We start from the raw sequence: 14,507 nt of genomic DNA, 5'->3' as shown, positions 1-14,507 counted from the left end.
CAGGAACACCCTTCTGACTGTAAAGCGCTACGGTACTGGGATTGAAAGCTCTTTACCTGGGGCACAGATCGGGAAAGCCAATAGTCGGCTGTCGGCTTTCCAGCAGTATATAGAACTGCCTGTACCCCAAACCATGAAAGGTCCTCTTTAAGGGGTTTTTCCACTGAACAAATACATACTTACATTTGTAGATAATAAAAAGTTAAACATTTTTGCAAATATAAGTTTTGTATTTTTTGGACTATAAAACGCATTAGACTATAAAACGGAGGAGGAAAATACGGGAAAAAATTTTGAAGCAAAAAATGTGGTAAAATATATGGCAGTTGTAGTTTTGCAACAGCTGCAAAGCCACATTGACAGATAGCCCTTCAGCTGTACGGAGATACATAGGGAATTTTTTTTTGCGGGGCTAGAGATACTTTTTAGTTATACCGTTTCAGGGTTGCTTAGATCACTTTTTATTGAAATCAGAGGCAGTGAAAAGCGGAGTGAACTCCCCGCAGTTTAGCAATTTTGATTCTTTTCCAGCTACAACGTTGACCCTATGGGAAAAATATTTTATAGACCAGGCATTTTTGGACACAGGGATACCTAAGGTATGTATTCTAGGGAAAGGGGGTGATTTAGAACCTTTTTATAAAATATTTTTTAAAAACTTTTTGTTTTTAACTATTTCAGTAGCCTCCCCCCCTTCCCCTGGCTGCTTGAACCTTCAATGATTTGATTGCAAGTCCCTTAGATGACAATACAACAGTATTGCAGTCTATGAGAAATTCTATACATTACTATTGAGGCTGGTCACAGACTCAGTAGTAATATTACCATGAGAGGTCTGGGAGCCTTCATTAGGTCACCGCGCAGTTCCTATATAGTCTAGTCTCTCTTGTATCTTTTATGTACACCTTTGTTTAGTACATATCTGTACTACCTGTCCTAATGTCCTGTCTTGGACTCCTGTGCAAGGCCTGGTGTTTGCTATCTGTTGGTCCGCTTCAGTTTTGTTGTCTGCCTCTTCATAAATCAATTGCATGGCCACGCGCCAGAATGGAGATCTAACTGGCGTAGATTTCCAGCATAACTCACATCAGAGACTAGTAACTGACTGTCACCAACTGTGGGATCACTTCAACAGCTAGCAACCCACAGTGAAGTCCGGATCATTGTACAGGGCTTAAAAGGTTAATATCAGGGGTTCTGCAATGCTCTTGCGAGTGTCCCACAGCCAACCCTTTTGGTGATATTGTTGGTCCACATCCTCTGTGTATTATACTGAATTTATCTGGATGTCCACAAGGGAAAAATATTACACTTGAAATATTGCTGCCAACCAAAGCTGTGTATATACAAAGTCAAAACGTGTATCCAGCTCACCCAATGTCCTGAATTTCCTTCTGGGAAGCACGGAAACCGATGGAGACTCTAACCAGCTGATACCAATACGAATAGAGAGATCCAGCGTCGACCAGGTAGGTATAATAGAAAAACCAAAACTTTTATTTATCTTCCATAAAAGGATTACATGAATGCAATACGGAGTAGGTTAAACAGATCTTAGCATCATGTGGCTACGCGTTTCGGGACGTGCACCGTCCCTTCCTCATGCCATCAGTACACGTCCTCTAGCCTGCTTTGGTAAGAAGGGGAGTGGGAGCTTAGGCAAGACAGGTGCTGGTAGTGGGGGGCTCTATTATTAGGGGGTACAGACAAGGCAATTTGCCACAAAGTCTGTGAATACCAAACAGTGTTGCCTTCTGTTTAGTATATTGTGGATTGGGCTAACAAATTACTTGGAGTGGCTGGTGAAGACCCAGGGGTCCTACTGCACATTGGCACCACTGGCAAAGATGGAGGTAGGTAGATGGTCCTCCAGAATGATTTTAGGGACGGGCTGCACCTCATTTAGGAGGTAGATGGCTACATGGATGAAAAGTATTTAACCTAGAGACTGGGGAAGCATGAGTAGTATAGAAGGAGAGGAGAGTATAGATAGTGATAAAGGGTTAAGGAAGGAAACCGGGGGTGGAACAGAGAGAGGGGTTAGAACAGGTAATAAGCAGCTTTTTAAAGAAAATCTTGCATTCATTGGACTTTCTAAACGTTTGATGGTGCTCAGCTCATTGTGCTTTACAATAGACTGCGGCTGCTTTAATGCAGAGTTCCCCGGCGACACTCCTTTATACCAAAGTATAAAACACCAGATCTAATAAATTTCCTAATAGCGTAAAAAAAAATCCTACTTATTATAGTCTATTAGTCAGAACAGGTGCTTAGTAATACATTCCTGGAGTGTACACAACATGGCTTCAAGTGAAATTAAAACTATTACTACCTGGCACATTACATTACTGAAGCCACTGAACAGTGTAATGAAACACTTTTTGGCACAGCTGCATTGCATAAACCTTCTGGGTTTGCCAAGTCTTACACTGCTCTCCTGAAGGCCTTGAGTGGCTAGTGAATAACGTATTAGCAAAAGTTTTCGTTACACTCTTCGTAGACCTACAGTTTCTACAAACCTGCTCCTTCCATCCAGACATCCGCTTCTATAAAACCACGATCTGAGCTAAACTGGATTTGCAAATTATTTGACCAATTTTCACATTAAAGGGGCTCTATCTCGTGTTTTTAGCTAAAGATATGCCTGAATAGCCTTTAAAAAGGCTATTCAGGTGCTGCTAATCGTTTGTAGCAAGACCCCCCCTGCTTTTGTTAATCAACGTGGAAATCGATATGCAAATCAGCTCCAGGGTGCATGGTGGGCGTTCTGTGCACCCCCTTGCGTCATACCTTCTGGACGCCCACCGCTGCCTCCAAGGCCTCCTCCTGCTAATTCCCCGCCTCCATAATTGGCGGTCTCCATTGAAGTCACGCGCGTGCGCAGTAGAGCTCCTTTCGGCACACTACTGCGCATGTTCCAATGCCAGTTTGCAATGTTCTCTATAGGAAAATGGTGCTGAGTGTGCACAGTAGTGCACTGGAGGGAGTGATACTGCACACGCATGTGACTTCAATAGAAACCACCGATAAAGGAGGTGGTGAATAAGCAGGAGGAGGAGGGCTTGGAGGCAGCGGTGGGTGTGCAGAAGGTATGACACAAAGGGGTGCACGGAACGTCCACCGTGCACCCTGGAGCTAATTTATATATCGATTTCCACATTAATTAACAAATACAGGGGGGTCTTGCTACAAACGATTAGCAGCACCTGCATAGCCTTTGTAAAGGTTATTCAGGCATATCTTTAGCTAAAAACACAAAAATCTAGTGATAGATCCCCTGTAATTAGAATCTCCCAGCAATATTAGAGTAACATCCTGGCCAGCAGGAATCTGAGTCAAGGAAGTCGTAGGATTTATTATGTAGGATCACATTTTTTCCCGCAGCATAGTCTGCAGAGACCTCAGCGTTTAATTGATATGCTGTGATTTACAAAAACGCTCGCATTACGGATGAGATGTTTCAAGATGTTGTTCAATCTCCCCAATATGTCTCACCCTCAGCTAATAACCAACTGATACAAATCTACATTAATGCTATTTGATCCTCCTCCCGTCTCTTTAAAATGAGACAAATATCTCATCCAGGATGCCTTAGAGGTCAGACACACAGTCAGACTTTTGGCACACGATTTGGGCTTGTCCGATTATACAAAACTTCTGGAATGGGGTTGTAGATCTATTGACAAAGGTGTTGTCCATGCCTGTGCCACTGGTCCCTGAAGTAGGCCTTTGATAGCACTCTTAAGGCCAATTCTTGTGACTGTTCACCTTTGAGCACAATTTTGTCTTTACGTTAAACACGTTGACCACAAATTGGACAAACTATGAAGGAGCCCAGGTCAGGTATAACATAAGAAAAACATATTCACCTATTCCCGATACTCTGTTGTTGACTGTCGCAATCCAATCCATCACGTTGTTCTGTGGTCCTCAGCAGTCCTGCACCTCACGTGACCATTGAGATCAGTCAGTGCCTCAGAAGTTGCTGCAGAGGGGCCGGTGAGGTATATGAATGACGTCACCAGTCTCCAGTGACCGCAAAGGCCATTGATTGATCTCAGCCATCACAGGGGACACATCCAAGACAAATTGTCATTTGTCATTTTGTTAAATTTGGAATATTCAGGTCGAACCTGATCCGAGTCGAAGCCTTTCAACCAGCATTAATATTAATCTCAGATAAGACATGGGTAGAAGTGGACAGGTTCGAAATGAGGTTTATTATAAAATTATTCTTCTCTTCAATGGGTTAAATATATTCCTGTGTATCATTTAATACACAATGGAGCCCCAGCATTACAATTTAGTAATGGAGCCCCAACATTAAATGGGGCTCCATTACTGTCACCAGTAGTGGTGCAGGGGACAAATTAGAACATGCATTTTTAAATTACGTTTTGTTAATTTTTAATTGTGGGTTGAATAATCTCTTGGGGCATAAAATATAGCATGGACAAATTACTTTATGGTAACGCAGCAAATATAGCTTCAGCTACTTCTAAATTCTAAATTGACTCCGCCCATTCCCATCCATTTCTCTTTGTACTACCCACACAGTATAATGTTATATGCCCTCACATTATAATAATCTCCTCAAATTGACCCCACAGTATGAAGTCTCTCTCCAGCTGCCCCAGTTTATTGTCCCCCTTCAGCTGCTCCATAGTTTAATTTCCCCTCCAGCTGCCCCAGTTTGAGGGCAACTGGAGGAGGACATTAAACTGGGGTAACTGGAGGGAGACTTTAAACTGGGGCAGCTGAAGGGGACATTAAACTGGAGCAACTGGAGGGGGTCACTAAACTGGGGCAACTGGAGGGGGACATTAAACCATGTGGGCAACTTGAGAAGGACAGTAATGTCCCCCTCCAGCTGCCTCCAGTCCTCCTCTAGTTGCACCATTTTAATGTCCTCCTCCAGCTACCACCAAGATTAATGTCCCCTTTAATGCTCCCTCCATCTGCTCCCAGTTTAATGTCCTTCTTCATCTACCCCCAAAGTTGAATGTCATCCTCTATCTGCCTCCAAATTTTAATTTCCTCCTCTACCTGTCCCCAAAGTTTAATGTCTCCTTCATATGCCCTACCCAGTTTAATGTCCCCCTTATATGACCCCAGTATATTTCCCTCCCTCCCTCTGCCCCCACAGTTTAATGTTGGTTTTAACTTGCAAAAGTTTCACATAATAAAACCTGATACTCACCTCCCCTGCTGCGCAGTCTGCAGTCTCTGGTCCCGGGAGCTGCAGGCACGATGTGAGGGATGTCATCACATTACGCTTACAACTCCTGGGGTCAGAGAACACAGGGGGCACAATGGCGAGGCGGGGGATGTCCACTTCTGCTCACCACTATATTCAACTCATCTGCGTCCTCCAAATAAATAAAAACACTTCTTATGTGGCTATACTCAGAGAATGATAAGTTTGGTTTGCTGAGAAATAATAATAATAATAATAATAATAATCATAATAATATCCTTAATACCACTAACTTCCACATGATGGCGCCATAGCACAAGTGAATATCAGTTTGGATGTAAGTGACTTGGATAATTTGCTTAGGAAACATAAAACACAGTAAGACTTTCCACACTACATTAAAACCTACTCATCCTAACCTAGGAAATATTCCATCTGTAATGAATCTGCCTCTTGTTCTGCTGTTCTATTTGTATTGTAATTAGTTATGGATTATTATGAATATTTATTATATATTTTACTTCCATGACATTAGACAAACTTGATTTTCATTGCTTATACGGCTCAACACATTCCACAGCGCTGTACAAATCAGTCATATGTGGAAAATACAATATACTGTACCAATCCTATTAATATTATAAATGTGAAAGTTTGTGAGTTTGGATGTTTGTGGGTTTGTGTGTTTGGATGTTTGCATGTTCGGATGTTTGTTCCTCAATCACGCAAAACCCGCTCGACCGATTTGGCTGAAAGTTTCCACAAACATAGTTAATACACTCAATTGCGCAATAGGCTACTTTTCGTCACAATAGCGCACATACGTTTGTGCCAGGACCCCCACAAAATCCAAACTCACACCACCATCTCTGCAATCTCACACACTTTGGACCATAGCAAGCCACAAAATTCATATTGCCCTCTGCAGCCTCGCCCCTAACCCCACACAATCTCATATACATATACTTTACCACTTTGCCCCTCACCTTAACGATACTCCAGGAGGTTCTCTTTAACGCTCCGGAGCAGCCATGTTTGCCGACCCCCACCGCTCTGACAATCCGCGACACCGCCCACCCATGTCAATACCCCTAGGAAGTCTCATAAATGCAAAAAAAAAAGTTTAAAAAAAGTAAAAAAAATATAAAAACAAATAAAAAGGATTAAAAATTCAAATCACCCCCCTTTCCCTAGAACACATATAAAAGTAGTTAAAAACTGTGAAACACATACATGTTAGGTATCCCCGCGTCCGAAATCGCCCGCTCTACAAATCTGTACAAATATTTTTCCTGTTCGGTAAACGCCGTAGCGGGAAAAATGGTCAAAAGTGCCAAACCGCCGTTTTTTCACTCTTTTGATTCTGATAAAAATTTGAATAAAAAGTGATCAAAGCAATAATATTTCCCGAAAATGTTAGAATTAAAAAGTACACCCGACCCCGCAAAAAAAGACGCCCTATACATCCCCGTACAAGTTACGGCTGTCAGAATATGACGACTTTTCAAAAAAAAAATGTTTTAACACAGTTTTGGATTTTTTTTAAGGGGTCAAAATGTAAATAAAACCATATAAATTTGGTATCCCCGGAATCGTAACGAAACACAGAATACAGGGGACATGTCATTTTGGTTGCACAGTGAACGCCGTAAAACCAAAGCCCCTAAGAAAGTCGCAGAAATGCATTTTTTTGTCAAATCCACCCCATTCTGAATTTTTTCCCTGCTTCCCAGTACATTATATAGAATAATTCATGGTGGCATCATGAAGAAAAATTTGTCCCAAGAAAAATTAAGACCTCATATGACTCTGGGAGCGGAGAAATAAAAAAGTTATGGGGTTTAGAAGGAGGGGAGTCAAAAATGAAAAACCAAAATCAAAAAATGCCATCGACGGGAAGGGGTTAACTTCAAATACCTCTGTCCCAAAGTCACTATGTAAAGTTTCTCACAACACCGTATATATAGCAGCTCTAATACAAAGTAACTTCAACACAAAAGTCTCACGTATTCTCTGAATTACAGCAAAAACAAGATACAAAGTTACATTTCATATCCCATACCTTATACACAGTACGAAAACCTTACCCGCGCCTGTATATACCCACTGCTACAATCACCGCAGACGAAGTCGCGGGTACCAGCTAGTTTATAATATTAGTAGGATAGGATTGGAGGAAGCTGCATTACACAGTATGGGGATCACGAGCAAGGCGCTATAATGTATGGAAGACACTGAATGACCACTATGAAGACATATGGGAATATCTATGTCTATGGGAATATCATGGTGTGTAGTGCACTATGGAAACATTATACTATGTGCCATGCCGGGGGCATCTGACTATCATGGGGTCACTGCTGGTTCCTCCATTCACTATATAGCACTCATTAAGCGGGTCCTGGTATATGACGGCTGGGACTCCACCTACTTCTGCTAGGTTGCCAAGAGGTGCAGGGTCACACTTTGGTTCTGAAGTAGGGAAAAAGAGAAGAAATAGGCGCTCCCTGTGCAGAACCAATATTACTTCTTAGGAGAACCCCCTGGTGCCCCAACTGTATGTTTATAGTTGTTTTATTTACACAAGGTTACATGCAACCCCATCATGGGGTAGATCTAAGGCAAGTGCGGGTGAAGGTGCATCGTCTACTAATATAACCAAAATGCAAAGCTTCTATTACAAGGATTATTGTATCATTTCTTACTCTGTAGTATGTTAAACATAGGGACACTCGATAAGCTGAAAGTGGAGATTCAAACAAATATTGGGATATTAGAATTATAGGTTGTTACGATACTGTACATGTTAATATTTCTTCGGTAATAACACAAATATCCACTAGGGGGCCTTCTGGTCAAACTGTGAGTGCACAAATTATTCTGAGAAAACAATCCACATTTCATTCATTTTCATGAATAAATATAATTTTCATAGAGTTGAGCAATGTTGTAGACACTTCATATTCAGAATATTGTACTAATTTTTATCATATATATGTGTACACACATATATATATATATATATATATATATATATATTTTTTTTTTTTTTTTTGCGGTTTTTCAATTTACAGCACAAGTAAAACTAAATAAGAATTTGTGTACATTAGTACATGTTATCAACTAAGTAATTTTATATAAGGTTAGGAAGAAAAGTATTGTAGGCTAAGTTTGGATTTTGATATTCTCACTGGTATCCATTACTCTTTGCATGATGTTCTGTTCTATTCAGTATTCCAGTGGACACTATGCAGTAGTATTCCTGATGGTACTGTATACCATTTTTCTTTGGGATACCTTATTGCACTATTCCTGAGGGTAATCTCCGACACTATTCCGAAAAGTAGCCTATTGCGCAATCCTGTGTAGTAACTATGTTTGTGGAAACTTTCAGCCAAATCGGGGGAGCGGGTTTTGCGTGATTGAGGAACAAACATCCAAACACACAAACCCACAAACATCCAAACTAACAAACTTTCACCTTTATAATATTAATAGGATACACTCTGATCTCAGGAATGTCCCAGTCAGTTTATACAGGGGATGTTCAATAAATTATCTACCTCAGTATGTTCTGTTAGTGTTACTCTCGGTTCATACCTGTGCTCGGTTTTGCCGCGGAGAGGCAGAAGATGCACATGGGCGGTCACTTTGCAAACCCATTCAAGTGAATGGGTTTAAAAACTGACCACTGGGTTTCCATCTTCTGTCCTATTTCGTGGGGCAGAAGACAGAAACCAGCCGGATTAGCTAAAGGGGAGACCGGGTGCAGGTGTGAACCTGCCCTGATAAGTAGCTCTCTATAATATGAAAATGATTTCTGTCTGTCTGTCTGTTCTCTATTGCAAACCAAACGACTGTACCGATCTTCACCAAATTTGGTACAGAGATACCGCAGGTATCCGGGAAGGTTTAAGATGAGACTCCAACTCGCTTGGACATACCGTTGCTGAGATACAGCATTCCAAACACAATGACCCTGCCCACCTTAGCCAATACAAACCTGCAAGTCTTTCACTCATATTCCAACTGCCATACACACGGTCACTCCACATGCACAATACAACACTGATATCCAAACTGAGATACACACATCAGAGGATTAGATACACAGATCAGCACACAGTATCACACGCCAGAGGATTAGATACACGCATCTGCACACAGTCCCACACACCAGAGGATTAAATGCGCGCTTCAGCACACAGTTCCACACACTGAAGGATTAGATACGTGCCTCTTTACACAATACCACACAGGAGTGGATTAGATACTTGCATCTGCACACATCACCACACAACCGAGGGTTAGATATGCGCATCTGCACACAGTTCCACACGCTGAAGGATTAGATACGTGTGTCTGCACAAAGTACCACACGGGGGAGGATTAGATACGTACCTCTTCACACAATACCACACAGGGGAGGATTAGATACGCACATCTGCACACAGTTCAACATGCCGGAAGATTAGATACGCATGTCTTCACATAGTACCACCACCAGAGGATTAGAAACGCACATCTGCACACAGTACCACATGCCGTAGTATTAGATACGCGCATCTGCACAAAGTTTCACACGCCGGAGGATTAGATACGCGCGTCTGCACACAGTACCATACGCCGGGGGATTGGATACATGCGTCTACACACAGTACCACATGCCAAAGATTGGATACACGCATCTTCACACAGTTCCACACACCAGAGCATAAGATAAGCAGGTCTGCACACAGTACCACATGCCGTAGGATTAGATCCTGCTAGTATTATATAGTTTTTATACACATCATTGACAATGTCCCCTTCTAAGTACCTGGTAACAATATTGTATCATCCTTAAAACATACTAATACTAATGGCATAAAGGCAGAACTTGAAGCTCCTGGACTTCACTGCAAATTCTGTAAAAGTACCCTCACCACCAAATGTTCACTTACTCCATAGGAATCCAGTTAAAACTCTGCACGTGTTATTAATTCTCCATTAATAATCCATACAGTGGTCTCTGGTTGTGTTCCTCCCTCCTGGGTGACATCACAGATCTTCGGGGATCACTGGGGTCTGTGATTGGGTTTCAGGGTGCAGTTTGCAGAGGTTTAACTGGACTCCTTTGGAGAGACTTCTCATTTGTCTTCCTACATTGCTGTTGTTCCATTCTCTGGACCGGTGCAAACTGGGATTCTTTGAGCTACGTTTTTGTTCTATCGCAGAGGTATCTTTGGGACACTTCAAATATTTTACATATCTCTGAATAAAACAATATATTACAGGAGACTAATGATTGTGCCTAATTTGTTTTTCTAGGCAGCTACCAGAAAACAGTGATTATCACCAATTATCCCATTGTATTAGCTGATGTTATTGTGTGTAATTAACACTTGGACACACAATCTTTTCTATTTAATAACAATTAGAAACCAGGAGATTGTTTTAAACCCAAACACTGGTTTTCTGGGCTCCGTTATTAATAGACACAATCACCTATTATATTACTGTGCTATCACTGCAACAAACTTGAATCACTTCTTCTTAGAATTTATTATTAAGGAACGTGGTTTAATGTAGTCTTTGTTCTGTGGATTACCATGTCACTGTGACAGGACCGCTCCTTAATTGTATAATCGATCCTGATTTTTCTGTAGTGAATGTCTATTGTTTTTCAGAGCGCCGTGCAAGGCAGCATCTCCTTCAAGGTGCAGAGGTGATGTCCTTCTGCAGCTGAGTGAGCAGGAAAATTGACTTACTGGATACTCTATTTATGTCTGTATGGATGGATGGATGGATGGATGGATAGATAGATAGATAGATAGATAGATAGATAGATAGACACCCAGGGTGCCAGCCAACCATTCCCTTCAGACATTGTGTGTAAATGACATCTTTTAGATCTTCTCATTGATGTCTTCATAATCTATGTCCCATACCAGTGTTTCCCAACTTTTCAGACATGGCTCACCCCAGGTTAATTTGTTTTCCTCGCACCCCTACCAAATAATTTTTACCAAAAAACAAAAAACTGCAGTTTTCATGTGTGCTTAACACAGTTTATAAATTATTAGCCAGAACATAACTTTGTTTCACTTGTAAATTTAGAAAACCTTACTAAAACTACATGCATTTTCTCTGACGGAGTTTTGATACAATTGTAACAGCATCAGAACTGCAGAATATGAATATACCCTCAAAGCTACACCATCAAACCCAACACATATAAAAAATCACTTATTACCATCACCAGGCTCCGGGCTGTATTGCATAATAGTGTGTGGGCTCCCCCTGGTGCACAACCTGGTCACTCAAGGTGCCAGAGTATGCCAAGATCTTAAGAGGTTCAACTTGACAGCCTGGAAGTTGACCGGTCCATACCTGGACTAGTAGAGTTATCCTCAGCCGTCTGGAACACCATAGCTCATTCTAGAGCTCCTGCTTCCAACCAGGCTTATCTCAGAGTTTTTAATACCTTCAAGTCCTTGTGTGTGGACAAACAAATGTCTCATGACAACCCATCCACACAGTCTCTGTTGGAGTTCTTACAAGATGGCTTGAATAAAGGCCTCACTCCTGCCACACTTAAAGTCCAAGTGGCCGCCTTATCTGCCTGTATGAACAGGCGCCTATCCCAAAATATCTTTATATTCCAGTTTCTCAAGGGTACAACCAGGTTGAGGCCTTCAATAAGATTTCCGGTTCCCCAGTGGGACCTTTCTACTGTCTTAGTGGGGCTTTGTAATCCTCCATTTGAACCACTGCAGGAAGTGGACCTGAAATTCATGTCTGTAAAAATCGTCTTTCTTTTAGCAGTAACATCAGCTAAACGTGTAGGTGAATTACAAGCTCTGTCAGCCCATGATCCTTTCACAACTTTTTTTCCTGATCGTGTTCAATTAAGATTTGTGCCTGGATTTTTGCCTAACGTCCCTTCCTATGTTAACCTAAATCAGGTTATTTCCTTACCTGTATTTTTCCCTCTCCCTCCTCTCCTGAGGAGGAGAAATGGCAATCTCTAGATATAGTGAGATGCTTTCGTATCTACCTAAACGTACTAAGGATTTTAGGAAGGAGGAAAACTTGCTAGTTTCCTTTCTAGGGCGATCCAAGGGGTTTAAAGTCTCAAAACCCACATTAGTTAGGTGGATTAAGGAGGCGATAAGACTCTCATTTGTATATCAGGGGCTTACTCCCCCAGATTTTGTTAAAGCCCACTCTACTAGAGCAATGTCTACTTCTTGGGCGGAAAAGCATTCGGTCTCCTTAGATCATATTTGTTCTGCTGCTACCTGCCAGTCTCAATCCACTTTTATCATTAAGCACTATCGTTTAGACCTTCAAGGGACAGAGGCTACCACCTTTGGCCAAACGGTCTTGTCATCTGTATGCCGAAGGGGCCCACCCTAGGGTTATCTCGCTACATCCCCATCTGTTGTGCTGCAGTTTGGACATGGGGGATGCTCTGTATGATAACCTGTTTCCCTTAGTCCAAACAGCAGCACAAGACTCTCGCTATTATTGCTATTGTTGCTATTATCATTATTGTTATTTTTACTTTATAACTAACACAAGGGGAGAAGTTCCTCTTACCTTCTTATAGGGGGGTTAATTTACCCCATCTGTTGTGCTGCTGTTTGGACTAAGGGAAACAGGTTATCATACATAACCATCAACTATATTCCAATGGCCCCATGAAAGTAATAATGCCCCAGTAGCCCCCAAACAAGTAATAATATCTCCCAGTAGCCCCCTGTAAGTAATGATACCCCAGTAGTCCCCAAACAAGTAATAATATCCCCCAGTAGCCCCACACTGAAGTTGAGCTATACAAATAACACCACTTACCTATCCTTGTTCCCCAAGGGCTCTGATGTCCTTATGTGCAGCTCGGGTCAGCAGATCTTCACCAGACATCACTAACAGATACCTGAGTGATAGATCCTGCTCCACCATTCTATTCAACTACATTGACATCCTGAGGGAATTGCAGCCATTAGTCGGGAATCACTATTCCATATATTTACACTGTTTATTATTTTTCATGTATGTAAACCACATACACAGCGATCATGGCATATGAGTGATTAAATGGAAGGTGCTCCCAACCCCCGTCGAAACCCCTCTGCAACGCAGTGACTGTAAAGGCCTATAAATTAGGTGCATTCTCTGGCCGCCTGTGGGTCAATACTGAAATGGGTTAAGGGCTATGGGCTGTTGTAGATTTCAGTCATCACAAAGTAGGACATGCAGGACCTTGTATCCGGTTAAAAAAAAAACAAAAACAGTTTCGCCTTGGACAGGCAGAAGACGCACATGGGTGGACACTTTGCAAACCCATTCAAACGAATGGATTTGAAAACTGACTGCTGGGTTTCCATCCCTTGTCCAGTTTCTCGGGGCAGAAGACAGAAACCCGCTGGTTTGGCTAAAACGGAGACTGGGTGCTGGTGTGAACCCGCCCTTACCAGAAAGTGCTGAGGGCGGGATAAAAACATAACTTGCAACAATTTTTGCCACAAGTCGCGTGTATAAAGTCTCCAACCCCTGACGCTAGGTTCACACCTGTGTTCGGGTCTCCGTTCTGTGGTTTCTGTCTTCTGCATGCAAGAAGACGGAAACCACAGACCGGGTCCGGCTGTGAGCAGCGGTGAGCGTTTTATGCTCTCCACCACTAAACCACTAAACCGTTTTTTTTTAAAGGGACACAGAGTACTGCATGTCCGACTCTGTGTCCGGATTAAAAAAAACGGTTTCGTGGTGGAGACCATAAAACGCTCACCACCGCTCACGGCCGGACAGCTTTTAACCCCATTCAAATGAATAGGTATGAAAGAGTCCTGCAGGTCTCCGTCTCCTGCCTCTGTTTTATGCAGGAAACTGAAACCTGCAGAACGGAGACCGGGCGCAGATGTGAACGAGCCTTGACATGGGATGTTTTCGCTCTGGATAACTTCCCCTTTGTATTCAAGGTCATTTATATTTTCTTCTTCGATAACCAGGAACTGATCGCACCATAGTTAATAGTATTTCCATGCTGTGAAACATGCCGTTAAATTGCCAAAAAATTTGTGTGAAGCCAACATCGGAGTCTTGAAACCAATACAATATAGCAGTTCTTCCAAGCAGGGCCCTTACTCCTCTTGTGTAAATTGATTTATTACCCTGTAATGTCTCATTTTTTCTGTACTCGAACCCTACAATTTGTAAAGCGCTGCAGAATATGTTGTCACCATATAAATAACATTTTTTTTATTACTATTATTATCTTTATGACCAGCTACAATCTCAAGGACAAGCCCCATTATGTCCTCTTTCT

Source organism: Leptodactylus fuscus, chromosome 11, assembly GCF_031893055.1.
Source record: "Leptodactylus fuscus isolate aLepFus1 chromosome 11, aLepFus1.hap2, whole genome shotgun sequence".
Lineage (NCBI taxonomy): Eukaryota > Metazoa > Chordata > Amphibia > Anura > Leptodactylidae > Leptodactylus > Leptodactylus fuscus.
Note: the sequence above shows the minus strand (reverse complement) of the source record.